The sequence below is a fragment of the Rhyacophila brunnea genome, unplaced genomic scaffold, assembly GCF_057557595.1.
Source record: "Rhyacophila brunnea isolate RB1 unplaced genomic scaffold, BYU_Rbru_1.0 scaffold_2, whole genome shotgun sequence".
Lineage (NCBI taxonomy): Eukaryota > Metazoa > Arthropoda > Insecta > Trichoptera > Rhyacophilidae > Rhyacophila > Rhyacophila brunnea.
This window is the reverse complement of record NW_028232859.1, coordinates 17,668,455-17,692,932: the sequence shown is the minus strand read 5'-3', so window position 1 is coordinate 17,692,932 and position 24,478 is coordinate 17,668,455. Positions and strand designations below refer to the sequence as shown.

The following is a 24,478-nucleotide window of genomic DNA, read 5'->3' as shown; positions in this document are numbered from 1 at the left end:
AAAAAAACATAAAATTAGCAAAGGTGAAAGAGTTTGACACGAAGTTATAAACAAACGATTATCCATACATATCCATCATGTTCTCGACATCAAAGGGATATTGTTTTACCCTTAAAACAGTGTTTCGTGTGATATTCCCGCCGGCGGAAGCACCACGAAGCGGGAAGGACCAATGTAGGGCGACCCAGTTGCCAGTGCTAGTTGGCAGGATCGATAGCAACCCCCGCCCACACCGCCGCGCAGCCCAACGCCCACCGCAGCGCGAGGGCGGCTCTCCCACATCGACCGACTTAGCTGTACACTCTGCGCTTTCCAAAAATATATAAAAAAAATACGGCACAAAGTCAAACACGATCACATGGATCAAATGTCCAGTATTTCGATATCACTTTCGAGAAGTGATTTGATGGGTGAATTATGGTGGCCTACGTATAATCCGCTCGGATTGCTTCGGGAGTTGATTCAATATGACAATAAACCATTGACTTGTACCGAGACACTCTCTTACACACAAAAGGTCAATATTAAAGTGGACGTATTAACACATAGTACATAATATACATAATTTTAAACAACCTCAGAAACACAATGGGACTTGAAACAACAACCATCGCATTCCGGGCGCAGACATGAATGCAGATGTGCAATAATGAACTTAATTGCATCGTAACATTGTAGGTTGGTACTGTAATTTAATTAAACTAAATTCATATAGGATTTATTTATCTGTGAGAAAATGAGATTTGTTGCATTTGTTAGTAAAACAATGCAATAAACCGGGTTGTGATATGAGCTAAATTTGAAGGTTAAAAATATACAAACATAGACCCCTCCTAACCATCCGCCCCGCACCACTCGGTCTTAATCGAGCGTACCACGCGGCCCTGTTTTGTTTTGTGTTTTGACTGATTTTACAGAGACTTTTTAATAAAAGCTCATGGGAGAAAGGAGCACAGTGAACTAACAAAAATAATGATTATAGTTCATAAGATAAAGGCTATACCTCAGTTGAGGCATGGTCTAAAAAGATCGTGGCTAGGCGATGCGCGAATTGTGCAAATGACGCGTGCCGAACGAAATATAATTTGTGATGTAAATCCAACAAGCGTCCATTTAATGTTCTGTTTATTGTTCTATTAGTAACAATAATAATATATCCATTGACATGTTTTCTTTTTCAAGTAAATGAGTAACGTTTTTTAGACATCTTTACACGATTTAAGAATTAATACCCCCGTCGCCATCACGAAACAAATTGACGTGTTCACAGCTCGACGTTCGCTCTCTCTTTAGCGAGTCTTCTAGCGAGACTTCTAGCGAGTCCAAAATTTCGTCGCACCTATAGTTGAAAATTATTTGCCGTTTCAATGAAGTACCGTTAAAGTTCCCACCACCACTCTTCATATATGCACAGTCGTGGATATGCACGGCCGCTTTCCATGACGCTTTAAACGTATCTGAAAGAATTGATTTTAAGTGCTCATTCCGTCCCGAGACGGAGCCGCACGGGACTGATGCTGCAACCATGCACCGTAGTGCTCAAAGAAGAAAGTTAAGAAAGATTTTTTTTTTGTTTTTTTGGACTGGCTCTGCTGTCCGCTGACGTTAAGCGCTTTGTGTACCCGCATACTGAGTGTCACGAATTTACCGTCTTAAGTATACAAAAACAAAGCTAAAACAACCCGAATATACAAAAACTAATTGAAGAGATATTAACGCCCGCAATACGACACCGCAGTTTTTTTTAATTGGCTTTTGTGGCGACCAGGTCAGACGGCCCGATGGGTCCAGCAGTTAAGTAAACCGAATTGAGCATCTTTTCCCTCTCGGAGCACATTCACGGACATTCTCAGAGGAGGAGTTTAAAATATACAGATACATTATATTATAGTTTGATTGAATTGCCTTGAGAACGTCCAATAATTAACAATGCTCCTTACAAACTAGTTGGCCACTTAATAACCGACGAAGGCAATTTATTGTTTTAAGCAATTAATTAAAATGATTAAAGATAAAATTCATTCCCAGAAAAGCTGAAGTTTATATTTATTCAGCAGTTGAAATAACTGATACACTCGCTTTCTCCGTCGTTTTTACTTGAAATATAATACTGGAACATTATACCAAAAAGGGATTCGGATAAAACAGCGAAGAAATCTATTACTTAACAGATATAGTATTGACTTTGTATTCCTAAAAGTTAAATACAATGGAAACTTTGCTACAGATAAAGTTCAACATTTTATAATATGATAATGTGATAACTTTCATCCATTTACCTACTTATACGGGTATAATTTCGTACATGGATACATAATAAGAGTATAAGTTGTAGATTTTAAATAATGTCAGAGGAATAAATATAAAACGGGACACAGAGGATATGAGCTGTGAGGATATTTCCTAGCTGCAAACTTTATAGTTCGGTTTGGCGGAGTAACGTTTTTATGCTTCCCATATACAACATGTATAAAAAAGGTCACTCCTTTGATGCTCTCAAATGAATTCTAAGCATAAGGAAAATGTGGCGATATTTACGGCACACATATGGAAAGCTAAATTGGGACAACGTGACAAGAAAAGAAATATCAAGTAATATACTTTAATACTAGAAATTTTATATGTATCTAACATCACTATATCAACTACCATATGGAAAATATAAACGTTTTAATGTGTTTATTCTACGTGGGTTTTCAATTTTCAATGATACAATGTGATACAGAGACGAATGGCAGCATTAAGAAGTAATAAGGACTAAACAATGTTACGAAATAAGTATTAATATAAATATTTACTATATAAATAGTTATGAAAAAGTTAAGCTAAAATCTGCATTTTAACTATCGACCCTTGGTGGAAAGACATTGTATTAATTCGAATAAAACACAATATGTATGTAGTACTTATTCCACTTAGTTAATAACAATCAGGACCGGTTTCGTCCACTTAAAAGGGAGCTTGTCAACTGGTAGAACATAAACAAAACTACAGATATATATATACTAACATTTTTTTAAATACAAACTATTTGAAGATAGGGTAAAATATTAATTAAATAAAATTTTACATAACGTGTTTTATTATAGGTAATTAATAAAATCTGCAACATTTTTCTGACATGCTCAATTTTCGACTTTCGGGTATACCCAGAGACTTTAAATTCAGTACATATATGCTAATGTGGTCACAAAATATTCTATTACAATTTGGTCCGGTACACTAAACATAGGGTTTCCATAAGTTTTATAAAAAACAAAAAACTCTTTTGTTGCTGATCCTATCAATCTGAAACTTTTACCAATAGATTTCTCATGTACGGTTTACAGATATATATAATATATAATGTAATATAAGAAAGAAGAACACAATATTATAAGAGTATATTTGACATTCATAATAATATGAATAACAAAAAAGATTATTATATTGGTATAATAATTACCACTTTCAAAATTCAAATTCTCCTGTATATAATTAACTACCTACCTACATAAATAATGGATATACTTAAAATATGCGAAGGCAAATTTGTTGCAATTAACTATCGACAGCAAAATATTGAAAGTGCATCCACTCCATCCACTCACACTTAAAATAACCTTTGTGTGTAGGTACACCATTGGATTCAACTAGTCTACTATAACTTGTAGGCACCTACTAGATGAATATACAAACATTTAATTAGTGTGTCGGTAACACGTCTTACATACCAATAATTATTATCATCCATGTTTTAAAATAAATTAAACCCATACGTTATTTTCTCGTGTCGCTGTAGCCAAAAGCTCTTTTTATTTTGACTAATTAGAAATATTTTCAGTTACTACAACGTAATAATATGTAGGTATTCATTAGCATTAGAGTATCCTCCACGTAACTTTGCAATTGTACACAGTGACAAGATTTGTGTGTAATACGCACTGTGTATTACTGCACATACGATCAATATTATATTGTCGTTATCACACCATTTACTATGTTAAAAAATATCAATATGCATTATTCATTGATTCTAGTTGCTGGTCACTATTAATCTATTGTAGGCAAATATTCCAATATTATCATAACAGCACACACGTGAATTGATTTGTCAATTATACACTACATTCAACATATTGGGCTGTGAAGGACAGTTAAGGAGGGAACACCCATGCCCATGATTCATGAAATTAACATGATAAATAATGAAGGTAAATTACTTCAAATTTATTTAAAGTAGCCGTTTGATAATATTTTCTCGTATACAATCTGTATGTAAATGACGGTAGGTATTTCAATACGCTTGAGAAACGTTTACAACCACCTACCATCGAAGTCCCTATGTGAAATTGGGGTCTCAGCTCGTGCAGCATTACCGAGTCTGATCGGGCGAAGGGTACGCTATGTCTACGCATGATAGTATAGAGCCATGTCGTAGAGTCGTAGCAGGAGGCAATAAAATGAAAATGGGATGTTTACCTGTGGCCGTTTACCTTCCGGGCATGTGCTCTGGGCAGCCGAGCTTTCAAGCGATTGTTCAGATCGAGTGACCCCGATACGCTGTGGACAGAAAAACATCAAGCATAAGTATTACACAAAAACTTTAAATCGAATGCTAACATTACAATGGTGAAATGAAATGATGATCTGTATCGCTGAATTTAGGCCAAAGCATAAAGAAATGAAAGTTTTTCTATTCAACACTCACCCCACTGGGATATAAATAGATAGATCTGTGAAATCTTTTAATAATAAATGGGTCATAAATATCAATAATAATATGGCAAGTGGTAGGGGATTTGATATTCTTTATTAAATATTAACATTTTGTCACCTATATATTACGTCCTAGTTTACTTACGACCAAGTTTTGTTGTCTTTTTTTGTTTTGTTAAAGTATTATGTAAAATAGACGAATGTAGGACATCCTACACAAGTCACTTCTAACCAGGGTTCTACGAGTTTGTTGTGAAAAGATTCCTTAAGAATTGGGTAAGTTTTACCAAAAGGAATAAGTAAACTTAACTTGGTGAAAAATCATAATAATCAAGGTTTTCGCGTGGCCTATTGGGTACAAGAAAACAGAAACACAAACTCGCGGGTTCTGAGACACTATTTTTCATAATAAAAGTCTAACTAAGCCCTTTTGTTTTATGATTCACACTGATGTGATAACACATAAATTATTGTAACATTCTGGGACTAGGTATTTTTTTATGGGTATAGAATCGCATGGCTCCGCCAATTGTCTTCAATGAGGCTTGGCGAAACATAGACGACGGGCGTTAATTTACAGCATTTTCTTCCAAGCGTTTGATAATAATGAAATTAAGAAAAATTACTTAAAAGCTATATGCTTGTTTGTACTCGAAAAAAAAACATTTCAATGAATGTAGGACGAAAATAATAGTAAAAAAAACACATGTCATACAAATAAAAGCCGTCGGTACGTTTTTGTTGCCGCAATGGATTTTGGATCACTGCACGACTAATGTTGTCACCTTATTTAAAACGATAAAGCTCTTTGAAAGTTTAGCTTAGCAAGTATTTGCGTGATACGTATTATTACTTAACTAGGTATATATTTAAAAAAAAAAAACCTAACACAACATACATGCACAATGTTTGTTGTTTGTAACTAGTAGCTAAGCTAGAAATACAGTAAAAGTATTCATTTTAATCCACGACGAGCCTAATAGATTTGAAAACCAGATAAGTATGGGTTTTCTTTTTCAAAAGGTTCCTCCAAAAAGGTTGTAGATCACTGTTCAAAATACAATAAGTAAATATTCATGTATTGATTTTTTGTTCAAACAGTATAAAAATGTATTATATTTAGGTTGTTGACTGAAAAATATACGAATTCTTGATTATTTTTCAAAATAGGATGGGGGCGGCTTTAATTTCAATCCCCGTAGGAAAAATAAATAATTCCGAACATTATATCTTCGTAAATAATAAAACAAGCAAAGTTTAATCTAAATCCATATTAAATTCTAAATCGGGATTTAATTTTCATAAGAAAACCCATCTTACAAAGAAGAGTGTAACCGACCAGAAAAAAGAGAATAAAAATAATAAACGAGCTTTTATCGGCGCCAGATGTTGCCATTATTTGAGGAGATGTTCCCAATCCCATTTCATGCGTAGATAATTTAATTCCAGAAGATATAACGAGCTCCAACTTTACCAATAGTAATCATTATTATTGTTAAAACGTTTTTAAAATAAACCTAAGCGAAGAATCCAAGTCAAGGCGGAAGGGGGAAAACCCGCGTCGAAGACAAAATATCTAAAAATGTTTTTGGGCGGACTAAAAATACGCGGAGCGGCAAGGAAAAAATTCCTGCCGTTGGAAGAGAGACCTCGCGGGATACCAAGTGGGCGCATCGACTTCAAAACACGCGAGTAATAAACATCTCTTCAACGATTCCACAGGTCTTTGCACAATATTGGTGGGATAGTGAAGGATATCGGCAATTTATCAGAAACAGATTCAAAATCCAATCTTTAGAAACACGGCGTACTATTTCGGACCTTATTTTTATCTTCAAAATAATCAATAACTATACAGATTCCCCACAACTACTGTCTTACATTAAATTTAATATACCAAGAGTCAATATTCGTCCTCACATTTTCTCACTGTTTTACATTCATACATATAAAATCAATTTAGGTTACAATTATTGTCCGGTGGCTCGATTCTGCAGAGCCTTAAATCTTCACAGTGATCGAGTGGATCTGTTTTGTTCTCTTGCCTCTTTCAAATTGTTGCTCCAAAATCCATGACTAATTATTGTATCTGTCGACTGCTTATTTTTTTTTATTGTTTTTTTTAATTGTATTTTCTTGCATTGCATTGCCTGTCTTATCTACGTAGGTACATACTTTTTTTCTGTTTTTTTTTTCTCTATTTTTCTTTGAGGATCTTTAATAACACTTCAATCATATTCATTACAGCTGTACATAATATTTGATATTATTTAATTTGATTTATTATACTTTTTGTGTCCGTCTATTATTGGGACCATCACATTTTTTTACTATATTGTATTCCTATGTGATTGATCCTGTTAGTTGACCTAAATAAATAAAAAAAAAATAATAAAAAAACGGTCCTGGAAGTTATTGTGGATATTTAATTAACACAATATATTTCACACAAGCATTAACATTTAACACCATTAAGGAAAATAAATCTTAGACAAGTCAACGGGTAATTTGGATTATTACAGATCTTGATATTCTATAAGTACATACATACAACCGGTGTTTATAAAGAATTACAAGATAAAAAGAACTTTTTATAAACCACGTTTTTAAATTTTCTGTTGTATCATATAGACTTGACAATTCTATGTATTAATAAATACTTTTTTTGTACTTGATAGAAATACTGAATAAAAATATAGAATACTGAAATGTCATTTTGACATTTCATATTGATTTCCATAGTAACGCACGTATATATTAATAATTTAGTTGCTAGGACCCCCTTAGCAACCAATAATAACGAAATAACTTTCCATACAAAACAGAATTAACTGAAAATGAATTCGATTCTGCTTAAAGATGGCTAAAAGTATTAAAAGAGTGCATTTAAGTTTCAAATGTCTAGCTAGTCGGGAAGTTAGTTAAAAATCTTCAATCATCCAATACAAATCTTGGACAAATAAGAAAAAATTGTACTGACAAACAAGAATACGAGCTAATAAAAACGTAGTAATAGTAAAATAATGTAGTTTTAGTTGGCGAATTTTCGCACCAAAGTTGTAATTTTAAAGTAATTTGGTGATTTTTTAATTACAGATAAATCTTAAAGCTATAAATGTACGCAATTAAGTAAAACGGACATTATTAGATTTTTAAAGTAGATGTACGTATGATATACCCATGTGCATTCATAATACTTGTGGTATTTGGTAAATTTGCGATAAGTGCAATATAAATTGGAAAATTCGAGAAATACACGCATACTTCCAATACCTATAATATAATATAGGCATCATATGTAATCCGTAAACTATTGAAGTAATGATGGTATCGGTAAAATAGTTTTATAAAATTTACTATTGCATTCAAATATAGAATTACACCAAATACCACTATAGTATACGAAAGTATAAGATTTCTAGTGTCTGATTTATTTTGTGTGATACACGGTATTCACATTATTTCGTTTGAAAAGTCTAATTTTTATAAGCGAGTAATGGAAGCTGTTGTCATTCTGTTAAGCTTAATACGATTAAAAATTATAATTGTGTTATAAAAGTTCTAGATTTAGCTTTAGCACTAAGCAAGCGACTGTCATGCTCGTTTAACGCTTTGTTAGCATCAAGTACCTATACATGTTTCCCGCCTTAAAAAATGTGTTGCCAGTCGCCCGACACCGGATGTCAAGTCAACATGCATTTCATTAACGCAGCCGACAATTTGAAGCACAACATGCAATTCGATTCCATGACCGTGCGCTGTGGAAGCTGAGATACTTAGATTACCCCACATTACCTCGTTCAATATCATGCCGGATCGATAGACTGGTTAGGGTTGTACTTACAACAATAAATACAGATAAATTTCTTTAATAGGTTGACGCATTTATGTGAAAAAATATGAAAAGTCCAATCGATAATGTTGGTAGCATAGACCTTATCTCATACAGAAGATTTCGAAATATATCTAAAGGGAATCGTATAAACTTGTGATGTCGATTTTGATTTTTGTATGGTTGCACTAGTAAGTTATTATGTTCTGAGTGAACAGCATTATTGTTAAAATAAAAATATTAGCCTGTTCGACGTTTTTCTTTGGTCACAAACGTACATATTGTTATTTCCGATTTTATGTAATCGCTCAACTATATACATAATGATGGTCCATTTATAAAAAAACCCTTTTAATGTTTGTAATAATAATGTAAAGCGTTGCAATATCCATGCACATGCACATGCAAAATTAATCTAAAATGCGAAATCACTTTGAAATGTATTTAAACATTACCTTTAGTAATTAATTAAAATAAAACACAATACGTAATACTAATTTCATTTAGTTTATTAATTATCAGAACCGTTTTCGTCCGCTTCAAAGGGGAATCGGCAACTGGTACACAATATACAATAATACACCAACAAATTTTAAATGTAAATTATTTATTAAAGATATAGACAATAATTAAATGATATTCTAAGAAATCTCTGTTCAAAAACACATCAATTAATACAATGTATTTCCACAAAGAATTGACACTTAATACAATTTATTTTACCTTCACTTTCATAAAATTAGGCTCTATTTTCATAGAATAAGTTTTTCTTCGACATCTTTGATCGATACATACGTTTTATATACGAGTATTAAATGTATTCGTAACAAGCTACGTGCCAGAAAATAATAAAATATCTCAAATCATTGTCAATTAGTTAAACTAATTCAAATGAAATACATACGATTACCAAAATGGGAGAAAAACACTATTCAACATTGAAACCAAAAGATAGCCTTTCAAAAAAATTAAAATAGAGTCTTAATACCACTAAAATCAGGTAGGTACCCTGAGTGGTGACAGTGCATCGTCAATTAATACCAAGCGAGTGGTGGGGTACCCACTATCGATTTACCCCACGTGCAGCCGGAAAAGCGAAGCTATCGGTACACGTCATACAGCACACCTGAGCATACCATACAGGTAAAGCTTTTAGGATGCAATAATTTCATTATCGCATAAAAAATGACGAAAAGATGAGAACAGAAGACACCATTAACCGCGGTCACCTTCGTTTTTCAGAAGATATTGCTGTCTTTGCAAAAGACCCAAACATATAATAGAAATAGATTGATGTCCTGAAGACATAGATAATGATACACTGCTTTGATGACTCAAAAGTGGTCATCAACTACGACTATTTCAGACAACGAATGTCTAATGAGTATTGATTATATGCGTGACGAGATTGTTACCAAACCAACTGATACAATTGGGCGCTTGAATAATATATATTAAAAAATGTGACCTAAAGCGTAATGTTTAACCGATGTGTGCTACCAGTGCTCACGTATAAACGTCACGAGAAAACTATCTGAAGGCTAGCAGAGTAGGCGTGCGCCTTCGTGAGATAGGCACACTGTAATTTTGGAGCCAACAAGATAAATAGCGATTATTATAAATAATAAATTATAGTGATACTTGGACATAATATCGAAATGGAATGCGAATGTTGCGAGGAACATATTTTGGAAAACGCTGCTTTAATATTATAATTAATCAATCTATAGTTATCTGACGTCGAACATTTATTACCATATATTAGTGAAGTATTATTTATTTACTAATTCGGTATGTGACTATTTATAAACAGAAGATGGGATATATTTTTAGACGGTGATATTTAGAACATCATTATTTTGTTTTCAAAATCAAATAGGTACTATAGAATAACGCATTAGGCTCTGACGAGCATCTACGTGTTACCAAAATAGGTGCAATTTATTTGATTAAATAATTGATAGCATGAATAATAATTACAACTCGATAGCCAGATTATGTTAATTTTCCAATGTGCAGGCAAATTTCAAGAACAGTGACGTAGCACCGACTGTGATGACGTCACAGCCGCCGCCCACAGCGTCGTACCCCGCCCATCGTCGACTGTTCTTAGTATCTTTTAAAAAGCTTAAAATAGAATCAGGTACCGACGCTATTTATCTATACTACAGACTGTTGCATTAACGTATTCTACGATTAGTTATCTACGATACGTAAGTTATTTTTCTTTGGCTTTGGAGTACTTACTAACTTTTAGTCTAACTTCGGACGAACACACTGACATAGATAGTTTAGTGTGCACTATTTATGTCGGATCTTAACAGTCTAACTATACAAAATAATAATGGTTAATTATTCTTCCCCTTCAAAATCCCAATGAAATCATAAATTATGTGACGATTTAATGTTCACATATTTTACATTTTCATGACTCAATTCCTATGGTGCAATCGACCAACATCAATCAAAAAAATATTTCACTGGGAAATGAAGGTTTGACACGTTTGAAAATGTATACGATTAAAAAATGTATAGTGATATAAATGATATAAATATGATTAGTTAAATTAAGTACATACGTTTAACAAGTTAAAAATGAAATCAATTGATTGCAAAAATGTTTTACAAAAAAATACAGGCTGATAACCATATCGTGTATACTTAATAATACCGGAAAGTTAGTTATTGACAAAGCCACTGATATGGAAGTATGTATACTAAAAATAACCGGATGTTTCCAGTTTTCTCACCAAATCGTACTAATGTAATGACTACGTTATTTCTTAAGAGCAATTAATGATAAACTGGTCATGTAATAGAGCTTTTCCAGATGACAATGTTTGGAGAGGTGTGACATCACCCCCCATTTGCAAAGGATAATGGCATCTGACGCGTTAAACGTCTATATTTAGATTATGTATCCCAGGGGTGTCCACTAATTTTTCCACAACTACATTACATACTTAAGAAAAGAAAAATCCTCCGCAATCTACTTTTTCTGCAATTAAGGACATATGTGGATATACCTATATATATACTTACATATAATATAAGTATAGTATATAATAAAAGATATATTTTTAAACCAAAATAGAATTTTACTAAGAAAATCAAATAAAGCGTTGTACATAAAAAAAAATATTTACATAACTGTAGTTATTTTATTTTGAATTCATAAATTATATTTAGAGCTTCCGGATACTACAAATCTTCAATTACTTATTCTACATTGTAAAGGTGTCTACAATTTTTAGCAGTCTTATTGAAGTTTTTAAAACTAGTTAATAAATCTTCACCTCGTGTTTTTCCTTTCATCGGAATGAGTGTTGATAGAATTAGATAACAAAATTTTTTTTTTCGACCATGTCCGATCCTGATAGGATCATATGGGCCTCCACAGAGTGGAGGTTTGTATTGACAGATTTTGTTTTTTACGAGAAATGGATGTCAGCCACTTGCTCAATCTATTAGGTCCATACCCTGTCACACACAAATTGAAAAACAATTTTTGTACTTGCCAGACCCAGGATTCAAACCTGGGACCCACGGCTTTGTAGTCCAACGCTTATGCCGCGCGGCCACCGTTAATTGATAAAAATTGGATAATAGAAATATGTATAATAAATAAACTTCCAATTATGAATAAATAAATTAAATATTTTGGCGATCGACCAAAAATCATTTCGTGATCGACATTATTGACACCCCTGATGTATAGGCACCATAAGATGAAACCTCTCAAGCTAATATTCATAAAACAAGGACGTCACAAACTCTCTGGTCAAGGGTTGATTGGATAAATTACACAACTATCTGGCGAGTGAAGAATTGAATTACTCAGATAAAGACATTCAACGATTAATAATGGTCTACAATCTACATACGTCGGCAAAATTTTACACAGAAGGGCCAAATGTGATTAGTACAACGATTTAGATTTTTTAAGAGCCATAGATATATTTTTACATACGGAAGGAAGGATGGCAGCTTGGAAAGACTAAATCACGATTATCATAAACGGTAAAAGAGGAAGGGAAAGAATTGTTAAAGATTCCTGTGGCTGCGTTCTGTAGATCGTTTATAGCAGCCCACTGACGTTGTGAAATTGCAATTTTCTTTCTATAAATGTTGATATGCAACATCAAGAGGTACAAATTTGGAGATTGATAACGTTTCCCTAATATTGCACAGCAATTTCATAGCAATTGTGCCCGTGGCAATATCAAATTTTGAAATAATCGGTTGACATTGGTATTGAGAGTGTTTATAAGAAAAGCTAGGATTGGTTCACCGTAATGCATTACATAAACCTTCACAAAAAAACTAGGCGTAAAATAGCTGTGCCGAAATAATAAACGTTAATAATTTTGGAAACATGGTAGTTCTATTTTAAAATTCCGGGGGCACCAAAGAGCTACATATATGTGGCTTTGGAGTCGCTATTTGCCGACGGCCTACGCTAAAATATGTTCACATTTAGGAGTTAAATCAACCATGTATGTATCAAAACAACAAGATTTAAAGCTATTTGATGAATATGTGTGGCTTAATAATATTATTCTGATGTTGCATTTCTTGAAACTGCAAGTGCCAATTTCTTGGGCTATCCATTAGTGGGCTGACGTAGCGCTATTGCGAGAAATAGAGATTTTTCGTGCCTCGTGCCGCATTTTTGATGAAGGAGATGTCTGCTCATTCACTGCGGACCTGTTAATTACTATACCATGATGAAAGAAATTAACGGTGGAAAGTTTTCGTTATGAAAAGGGGAGGGACTGATGGGGTGGGAATACATCAATAACATCGTCAACATCGAACATTGGTGCATTTCTTTACATTATAGTTTCTTGGCAGTTTTAATGGTTTTTGGAAAGAGGTTGGCTGGGAGTATATTTCTGTGTGGCCGGTCACTAAAAAAATAATGCATTAACTTAAACGAAGAAAAATGCGGATTTTTGGCTTGGCGCTCTCTTAATTTTGCTACACTTATGCAATGCATAATAGGTAGGTATGCATAGTAGTATGTTACCCGTATGGACGGGCGGGCCTGAATAAAACGTAAATTCCAGATGTCACTCCAATAATAAAAAGTCAAAGATTTTTTATTTTATTTAAAAAGCTTTTAAAATCTGCACTGTGCATATTATATATAAATAAAGTAGACGTATCTACTTATGTGTACGCAATTGAAAAAAAAAACTAAAAATGCTACATTGTCGTCCTTACATTCCCCTATTAGATATTCCAGACACTGAAAAAACAATAAATTAATTTTAAGGATTTCAATTTTGTATATTATGTATTATTAAACTAACTATAGAGAAAAACGAATATAAGTATATTCAAAGCGACAGGGATAACGATAATACTATTATATATTATTTATAACTTATAAACCGTGTCGCTTTGAATTTACTCATATATCTATAGGCAGGGCTTTTTTTTCCATTTAACGCGGTGGAACGGCGTTCCGGCACCTTTTTTCACGGTTTTATTTCAAAATCAATTAAACGAAAAAATATTTGCGCTTAAGTAATTACAATAATAATTCGTTAAAATGATAAAATAAGGTACAGGTGGAAGCCATTTTGAATGTTGGCGTGTTAGTGTTAGTGAAGTAACCGTATAGTTTAAATAGCAAACATGCGTATGTAACTAGCTTCATACGTATGCTGCGTATTATGATTTTGACAGTTTGACGTTTATCGCATGGCAGCATCTGCGTATATTGTTATTTACGTTTGTTTAGTCAGTTTGTGTTACGATTACGTGTTGTGCAACTATTTTATATATTATTTAGTGCAACCCCAAGTTTAAATATGAAAAAAATTTCCTGTTACTTCTCAACCACCGGCAGCGGCGCCGATTCCGCAAATAAAAAGCTCAAAACAGAAACGATGACAGAAGATATGGAAATATCGGTACATGTAGATGTTCCTGAATCATCTCTAGCTGATCTCGGGGATCAAGGTCGAACTCAAAACGATTGGCCAGACTGCTGGTCATTAGATCAAAAAAACGATTTTTGCTCAAAAAACGAATGGTTGAACGTACACAAAATGAAACTTGGCTGCACAATTTGCAGAAACGTTGGAACTCTTGGAACTGAAACGACAATGGGAATGAAAATATCCAAAGAATGGGCCAATAATGAAATCACGTATTCTGGGAAAGAGAGGAAGCTACAATTGGGGTCACTTCGAAAAAAAAATTTCGATCACAGAGGATCTATTGCACACAAAGCAGCGTTAAAAATCATTTCTGAAGCCAAAAAAAAGCAGATTGAAAATACTTTTTTAAAATCGTTATCTCGCGAAAAAGTAATAACAGCAAACATTTTTCGAACTGCATATAAAGTAGCTAAGGAAAATCAATCATTCAATATGTTTGAAAGTGAAATTAATCTCCAAGAACTAAATGGGATCGAAATGGGTCATATTCTCCATTCCACTAACGCATGTGTTAACATTGTAAATCATATATGTGATGAAATGAGAAAAAATGTTTTCAAAGAAATTGTTCAATCGAAAAATATAATTTCTTTGATAATTGATGAGTCTACCACCATAAGCCAAAAAACCACCCTCATTGTGTATGTTCGATGCTGTGTCGAAAGTGTTGGAATGAATTCACCAATTAATTTGTTTTTGGATTTGATTGAACTTAAAGACGTAACGGCAAAAGGAATATTTGAATCATTACTCCAATCTCTTGATTTATATGGGATGACAGAAGAATATTTAAACAAATATTTAGTTTCGGTTGCATGCGACGGCGCTGCTGTGATGTTAGGTTCTAAAAATGGAGTGAAAAAATTGCTGACAGAAAAATTTCCTTCAATTATAGTTTGGCATTGCACTAATCACAGATTAGAATTATCAGTAAGTGATGTTGTAAAAAAAATTTCAGGGATCAATAGATTCAAATCATTTATTGATAAACTTTATGTTTTATACCACGCGTCGCCGAAAAATAATAGAGAGTTGCATTTATGTGCAGAATCACTAGGCGTTGAGGTACTGAAAATCGGAAGAGTTTTAAGTACCCGATGGGTGGCATCTAGTTTTCGTTCAGTTTCGGCTGTGTGGAATAATTATGAATCCCTTGTGCGTCATTTTGAAGAAGCGATGAATGACCCTACAAGAGATAAAAATGACAAGTGTACTTACAGTGGCTTAAAGAACAAAATAACATCAACAGCATTTTTATTGGATCTAGCATTGATGTGCGACGCTCTCCAAGAATTGTCGGAACTTAGTTTGGGCCTACAAAATCGCAATGTGAACCTTTACATTGCAAATCGAAAAATAAATGAACTCGTTCAAGTTTTTGAAGAAAGAAAACAGAATTTTGGACCCTATTATAAATGTGCTGCAGCTGCTATAAGCAATCTGCATTTTCGTGGAGTTTTACTTCACGAAAAAGTTTCTAAAAATGATCCTCCTATTGATCCGAAAATATTTTATTCCACGTTGAAAACGTCAATTGAAAAAAGGCTGCTAGATAATAAAGATGTTGAGTTTGCACTTTGGGCTCGCGTACTTGACCAAAAATATTGGCCTGAAGACATTGATAATCGGTTGACATTTGGAGAGATGGAAATTAGAAACATTTCGATCAGGCTACAACTAGATGAACGAGAAATGATTCGTGGATTTCGCGAATGTATGTTACGCCGAATGTGCGAAATTGACTATTACATGAAATGGGCAAAATTTTGGCTAATTCATGTAATAGTCAAGCCCGTTGCCTTATTCATGAATTAGGTAAATTATCTGCCGAGTACGTGAATTCACCAGGGTATGGAATTCTTAAACTGTCAACATGACAGTAGAAAAGGTAAATTTAATACGGATGGTTTTATTAGTCATAATTGGACATAATATAATATTATTATTATTAGGTTAGGTTTTTTAATTCTGAATTCAACTGAATGTCCATTTTGAGGTTAGCTAACAAGTGTCAACAAACTATCACAAACATACAATCGACCATTGCACGATTGATACCCAAGCACGAATCAAATCGCGAAAATACATTTTAATAAAAATTTGCCGTTATCATATTATAGTTCTAGATTTTTTTGCGCATAGTAAATGAATATGAAAGTTATTGTAGTTATTGATTGGTATATTTTTATATTATAATCAATGACATTTGACACATTTGGTTAGTTTGATTAGTTGCAACAAATACCACCGGAGCGCGACCAACCATTTTGACCATAGATAATAGATAATAATTATACGTAAATTTTGACCAATGCATGAGCATTTGACACGTTTAGTTTAGTTGCAAAAAACACCACCGTAGCGCTACTATCTAATTTATCCAATGCATGAACTAGGCAGAAAAATTACTGCCGAATTCACGCACTCGGCAGATATTTTGTCTGATTCATAAATAAGGCAACGGGCTTGCATTTTTCATGATTTAGGCAAAATTTTGCCCATTTCATGTAATAGCCAATTTCGCACATTCGGCGTAACATGTACATCGCAACGTGAGTGTAAAACCAATGTATCTGCAAATTTTTCAATTTCGAGATTAAATGCAAAACAACTGCATAAGTCGTGAACCTGATCATGTAAAAGTGAAGTAACTGAAAGAACATGCAATATAATATAGGTTTAAACCAAATATTATGTTTTTTTTTAGAAAATCTATTTCTCCTAACAAAACAAAGACTTCAAACCCTAATATATCCAAAATATGTATTTTGCAGATGCGTTGGTTTTACACTCACGGTGCGATGATTAGTACCTTCCAAATAATAGAATTATTAATTTAAAAAAATCATTAAAAACATTAATTGGTTAACAGCTTGAAAATATTTTCCGCATTTTACAGAGAATGAAAAACGGATGTCTGTGTCAGCGGTGGTGAACCTCTGGCGCGCGTGCTACGTGTGGAAAGCGCCGAAATTCTGCCCGCACGTGAAATACGCGAACTTCAACCGGTAGGTACGCCAAATGTCTCGGAATTTTTAAAGCGCACCGATGACACCTGATAGAAAAAGATGGATTCGGAATCTGGAATATTTTTAATCGATTAAAATACTAATGGAATGATTACAGAAGGTAAACTTAAAAAAACCCTCAGTTCGGGACGGAAATTTTGTTTTGTGAAAACATAATAAAAATGGGAAGGAAAGCTGAAAGAAACCTCTCGATCAGGATTTTTTTCAGATGAGACCTAAAAAAGGTTTCGAACTAGAAATTAATGTCAATGCTATTTATTACTTCCGCAATTTAAATAAACACGATTTTGCAACTATTATTGGTTGTTGAATGAAATACGTCCCTCTACATTCAATTAATAATAAAAGAAGATAATTATTCCATTAGAATTAAGGTTTCATTCGAATAGGGGTGTAAATAAATTATGAAAATGTGTTTTCTTATCATTACTAATACCGAATAAAATTCTTCGAAAATTGCATAAATCAGAAAGGCTGTACTGCTTGTCCACACTATGAAATATTTAAATTTTAATTCAATTTGAAATTCGAACATCTCGTTTTGGTACTAGTTTAAAATACCAACGAAATTTCTAAGGAGTAAAATTCTTTGGTATCCGAAACCGAGCTTCACCGAAAATCTGAGGCAACATTATAAACAATTAATTAATAGCTGACACAAAAATATCAACATTGAATCCCATATATACAAAAATGGCAACAGACATATTAGAAGAGCGATTGCTTATTGTAAAATAATCAGCATGTAAACGTGATGCGTGCAACAATACCTAATTGTAGTATAATCGAGTAATGAAAACGAGTAATCTAGATATTAGATACCGGACAAACATTTTTTAAATAACCCGGGGTGCGTGGTTTTGTTATATGAAACGGTCGCCTGGGGGATTTTCAAGTAGTATCATGAGTAGCGGAATGTTTTATAATTTGTACAAAAATGGTAACGTTTTGACAAGAACCCAAATAAACTTGATAATGTATTATAATAATTGCTGTGTATAAGTAGATATACCTACAAGCTACATGTTAGGTACCTAAACATAGTAAATTTTCCAGCTCCGCATGAGTTACTTAACTACGTTACATGCATTCGCTTATTTTGTGGTACTTTGTGGACTATCACGCCGTGGGTCCCAGGTTCGAATCCTGGGTCTGGCAAGTACCTACACATAATATTGTTTTTCAATTTGCGTATGAGTCAGGGTATGGACCTAATAGGTTGAGCAAGTGGCTGACATTCATTTCTCGTAAAAACAAAATCTGTTAATACAAACCTCTACTCTGCGGAGGCCCATATGATCATATTAGGATCGGACATAGTCGGTACAAATATGTTCAGTAACATAACCAAAATCACACCTGACCCACACTCGACACCCTGACTTAATCGTCTTCCAGTTTTTTGTCAGCGGTAACGACGTGTTGAAACTTTTTTCAAGAGGTAACACGATACTTTGGAGTAGATTACTTAATCGAAATTTCACCGAAGCAGTAGAACCGAGTAACGGTATGAGGTAATAGGGTATCGTGTACACTTGTTACCAGGTAGCAAGCATAAGAAACAGGTCCCAGTAACCGAGTTAAGTGCAGTTACATATCTCGCCCCACTTTAGAGTTATTAAAACTTTTAAGACAACCTACAAAAGTTGTAGCTACGATATCGAGAAAACGGAGCTAAGAAGTTTACAAAGGCAAACGTAAAATCGCGTTAAGTAAAAGGTAACATAATAGGTATAAGATCAAAGGGTTGAACTCTAAATCGTAAAAGACCACCGTGGAGTGTAAAATTTCCCAAATTTTCTATGTAAATAGAATTCACTAATTGATGAGGTGACCGATATGTTAGTATCAATAGAGATACAAAAAAAACAATCAGAACAAAGCGTTTAAATTCAATAAAAACAATTAAATTCATTTATTTATCTGATTCCACACATTCTTATAGTTGTGTACTCAAATAATTGTCATATCTTTTAAATTACACAATAAATTCTTATAATATAATGTTATAACAATGCTGGTAACAGTTATTTCTAGAGTTTAAAGCACTAAAATGCGGACGAAACCGGTCTTAAATTTATTAAATTGTGTGGGGAAAATTGTACCAATAGTGGTTCGGATGGTAGAGCGACTGTCTCTGAAGCCAATCCCGTGACTGGGAAAAAATGCATGTTGTTTTTCCAATATGTATTGGGGCCAGTGTAATGACCCAGTGGAAGCTCATAATGCTGTACTTAGGGAAGAATATGGTGATTTACTTTGTGTAGGTGCCTACAATATGACTGATATTATTCAACGATAATATTTGACAATCGTAAATATTATAAAGAAAGAAATGTACATGTACAAAATGACACGGAATATTAACTAAAAGGTCGATTGGTCAAGTGTGAACATACCTAATAAATATAAATCTATCTAAATATATATATATTACATTACCTACGTACATGAAGAGTTATCTTGTCCTACAAAGGTGTACATAGAACATTAGTAAATAGAAAGGAGTCGTAAAAATATGCAATTCAGATAAATTATAATATTATTTAATGTAGGATGCTCCGTTCAGCTTTTTGACGAGCTTTTAAGTTGGTCACCTCACCGGAGTCTCGTAAAAGGAACTTTTACGACGGCATACAGACATCTAACGGCATCAGCGCGCTTTCCTTTCGAACCCTCCCTCGCCGCCAAACTGCTCCACCATGCCGTGCACGCGTACGAGAGGAGGTTACCTATTAGACAACACGCTGCCAAAAGCTGCAAATAAATTCTACAAAGGAAGGGTGCCGTGCTATACACTGTCACTATATTTTTAGAAAATATCGTGCGTTTTTCTTACCGTAAATTATTGTTCCGTAACAAATAGGTCATACAAACAACAAGCTCAAAAGGTTGACGATAAAACACTACACAATAAATAAATATTCATAAATTATTTTATTCCGTGAGTGTAGTGAGATTCCAAAAAAAATGCCCACAAGTCACTTAAAATACTTTGAATGATTGCATCATATTCCTAAAAGAACTCATTACATTTTCGTAAAAATATATTAAAGACTATTTTTAAATTATTTGGTAATTTTTATTCATTACCGAATAATTCACCGGATAGTATTATCTCTCTCCTTTATGTGAGTACGGGTAAATGCAAACCGCTGGGCACATTGTTGACGCTTGCGTTTTGTATGCCTTAGAGGAGATTCTCTAGAGGAGATTTTGCCATCCAACATCGCAACGAAATCCCTGTATTGCGGTGAAGGCTATACCGGTACCTCTCTAGTGCTGTTTGTCTTGACAATGTGATTTGTGACTGGTTTTGATTGAACGTCTTTATGATATAGACTATATTATGATATAGAGACATACATCCTGCCGCCATATGAGTGAACGAATCACATTGCTATCAATGCATCGAAATTAGAATGAAACTTCACATTTTTTTTTATAAATGCGAAAGTGGGGTTGTTATTTTTGAGTTTGGCAATATTATAATATGGTTTTATTCAGTTGAGACTTTATAAAAAAATGCGAACAAATTATCCAACAATAATAATTTAAAAGGATAATAATTCTTAGAATCGGCTGACCTTTTTGCCTTTTATCATTCTAGGGATATCTTTTTTTATAAATCCACGAGTTTATTTTAAGCCACTTTCAGCATTATTAAAACATTTTCTATGTACGTTCGCCACTGAGAAAGGTCAAACAATTAATAATACATCTTCATTTCTGAAAGAAACTTTTCATTTGCAAGAATTTATTACTCCAAAGGAGTACACCAAAGGGCTATATTTTCATAAGGTCATGGTTACGAATTAATAAACCGCTAACTACCCACAGATGCGGGTACCTCCTATATACATATTTGAATTCTCCCTTGTTTTACAAAAAGTATATTTTAACGAGCGATTCGTTGTATGAAAAACAATATGATTTATTTCATTTATTATAAAGGCTTTAACCAGAGAAAAGGGCTTTGCACGTTTTAATAAATATATCTATTTATTGTTCGAAAATACAACATCAACATAATAATACTAATAACTTGAGGTGGGAATTTACGTGACCGAAGTCAAAATACCGATCAAATCAATATTATCAACGTGTAAACGTTAAAGAAAGAAGCCCGAAGTTGAACCCATTGTGTAGCTTTCATACATTTAGATTCTCGAGAGGATATTATTTGCAAATAATGTATCTATAAATATAACAACCTATCTTAAAATAGACGGCGGGCAATCCATATTCTGTAAAAAAAAAATGATATCTATTTAAGTAGGTATCCAATATTCGCTCGCTAAAAATAGTTTTCTTAACAGTTGAGGATACAAATTCTAATAAGACTTTTAATATTCACTTAAAGACATATTTAGAGTATAATAATTATTGTAAGTTCTGAATAAGTAACTATTCCAGAGAATTCACAACGTTACTGTTCTGTTTTTAGACTTCACTGCTTTTTTCGTCTTATCAGATGAACCCGATTACATATTATAACATATAATACCATTGACATTTAATGCAAGTGCATAAAAATATGTACATAATGTATATTCATATTGTATTGAGGTTATTTTCAGACATTTAATAATAATGGTAGAGTCTGAAAAGATACGCTATCATATCCAAGTTTAAAAATGTCAAAGCAGTAAAAATCAAAACGGTATCTCTACCAGTGACATTTCATGTCTACCAAACAATGGAATTAAAATAACTCATTCTAAGCGTACCTGTAGTATTTTATTCCGATGGCAATATAACAAATCATTTGCATTCTACACAAGGCATATTTTCATACGAAACAGGAAGACATAAAACTTGTCTCAGGTAGGTACGGGAAAATATATTTATTTATATGGAATATGATCTCAGGTGATTTTCCCTACTAGTGGAAATAACATTGAAAATGAACATCGCTATACCTTTTGTATTTTAAAGTTTCAGTTTTAAATATAGTATAGCGATAGTAGATCGACCAAAATCCAGCGTTGGATATGCGGTATATGCCTGATTTATATTAATATATGAATCATTAATATCTATGTGTTGAAAAATTAAAAGAATATGTTTTTACTTACTAAAAATTAATTTAATTAGAAAATATAGCTTCGCAATTCTAACTAAAATGGGTCATGTAGTAGGTAGATATCCTACTCCAATGGTTACAAAATAATTTATAGTAACCGTATTTAGCACACAAATAGTAATTAGAAAAGTTGTATGTAGGTACAATGTCAGCGAGCGATAGGTGTGTGGGCGGGTGGCGCTGAAAGTCGGTCAGAGGGCGAATTTCCCGGCGCAGTCTCGCTGCAGGTGGGCGGATTGCATACGACATACCACAACCATGTCAAGCAATGCATTTTAGTAGTATATTATATTGTTAACGTCATCAACGTAGGGGAGAAGACAACGCTTTCCGTGAGTGAATGAAGTGGAAAAGCGCCGATAAAATATCAGCGTGTCCAAATGGCGATCCAAGATAATCCTTTACCCTGGATCAATGCTACAAGAGCGATCCACGCGTTGTAGTGAGAGGCGCGCGTTAAAGCGCACCGTTGAATGTGGAATGAACTCGTGCTTGCCCTATTATATTTTGCTGGAGCGTGACTGGGTAAAACAAGAAAGTTGTATACTACGTTACGTCTTTCCGCCAACCATGACACAAAGAGCATATACCTATACATTATTCTGCCAATACTGTCTATTTATTCATTATTTTCTTATTCAATATTAAAATGTATGTAGGTAATGGAGAAATTTACGATCCTCGTATCTAAGCATAACAATTGAACATACATATATGAAAATATATAACGTATTTTCCGCATAAAATACCTATACCCGAATAGGCTATGCAAAGTTCTGATTTGAGAAAAACAAGTTTGTGATCAATTTACTGGGTCAATGAATATACCCATTGTAATTCAAGTGAATTGGATATAAATACAGCGAATAGAATGTCACTAAATCGATTCTCTGCATTCATTCATTGCGTTTTAGGTACTTGCTGCTTCGACTGTGAAATCTGTTCATGCAAAGATGGAAAACTAATCTGAAATAGACATTACAACATAGACTTCACTTCACGCACAGAGATCACTCATATATCGATATATCAATAAAGAAATTGATATTAACATAAAATATAGGCAGGCACATTAATTGGAACATCATCAGAAGAACAGGTACATGAAAAATTCACAAATACCTTCAATTAAGACTAGTAGGATTTGTATTTGTATTTGTACCCATATCTATCGCATGCCGGGCGTGCGGTTTTACCTTTACCCATTACCTTACCAACCAAATTAATCTACTATATTTAATTCATGGAAGGAGTCAGGATTTGTCTTAATTTTAGTTCTGACTGACGTCCTTACATTTAAAATAATTAGCACATTATAATAACATACTCTGAAAAATATTGATTGTAGTAGGTTCGTAGACGTGGGTCGCATTTAAGGGTTGTATTCCTCGAATAGGATGAAGCCGGGCTTGACCCATTTATATAGATAAATTGATTTAAAATTTGTTATATGTATTTAAATTTTATTAATGCATTGAATTTCCTCGAACAATTGACAGTGTTGACAACATTTACATGATGAATTCGAATTGATTTATTGGGCTCCATGACTAGATGATAGAATGAAATTCATGATAAAAATATAAAATCAACTCTTCATATCACACCACAATATAACTACCTACATATTACGTTTATTGGTACATGTATTAACGCTATCAATAAATTAGACTTTCGAGAATAATATTATACAAGATAACTAACGAACTAACTTCAATTAAGTCATTTTATTCTGTGACACGTTCAGATACATTTATTTACGTATATATTAACACACCCGTCGTTTATCCGGATAAATTTAGTAATGTTATATATAGTTTTGGTGTTATCATTACAGCAGGCCATAGATCAAATTTAATTCAAGCGATAGGCGGCGGCGTTT

At 33.4% G+C, this 24,478-nt stretch overlaps 1 long non-coding RNA gene across 1 annotated transcript in view; it reads right to left on the bottom strand.

Moving 5' to 3' along the window:
• Nucleotides 1–24,478, bottom strand: part of LOC147071987 (uncharacterized) — a 129,736-nt gene that overhangs the window by 77,748 nt on the left and 27,510 nt on the right. Inside the window, exon 2 of the long non-coding RNA XR_015070648.1 lies at nt 4,462–4,542. This is a non-coding gene — a long non-coding RNA (uncharacterized LOC147071987). The remainder of the gene's footprint in view (nt 1–4,461; nt 4,543–24,478) is intronic.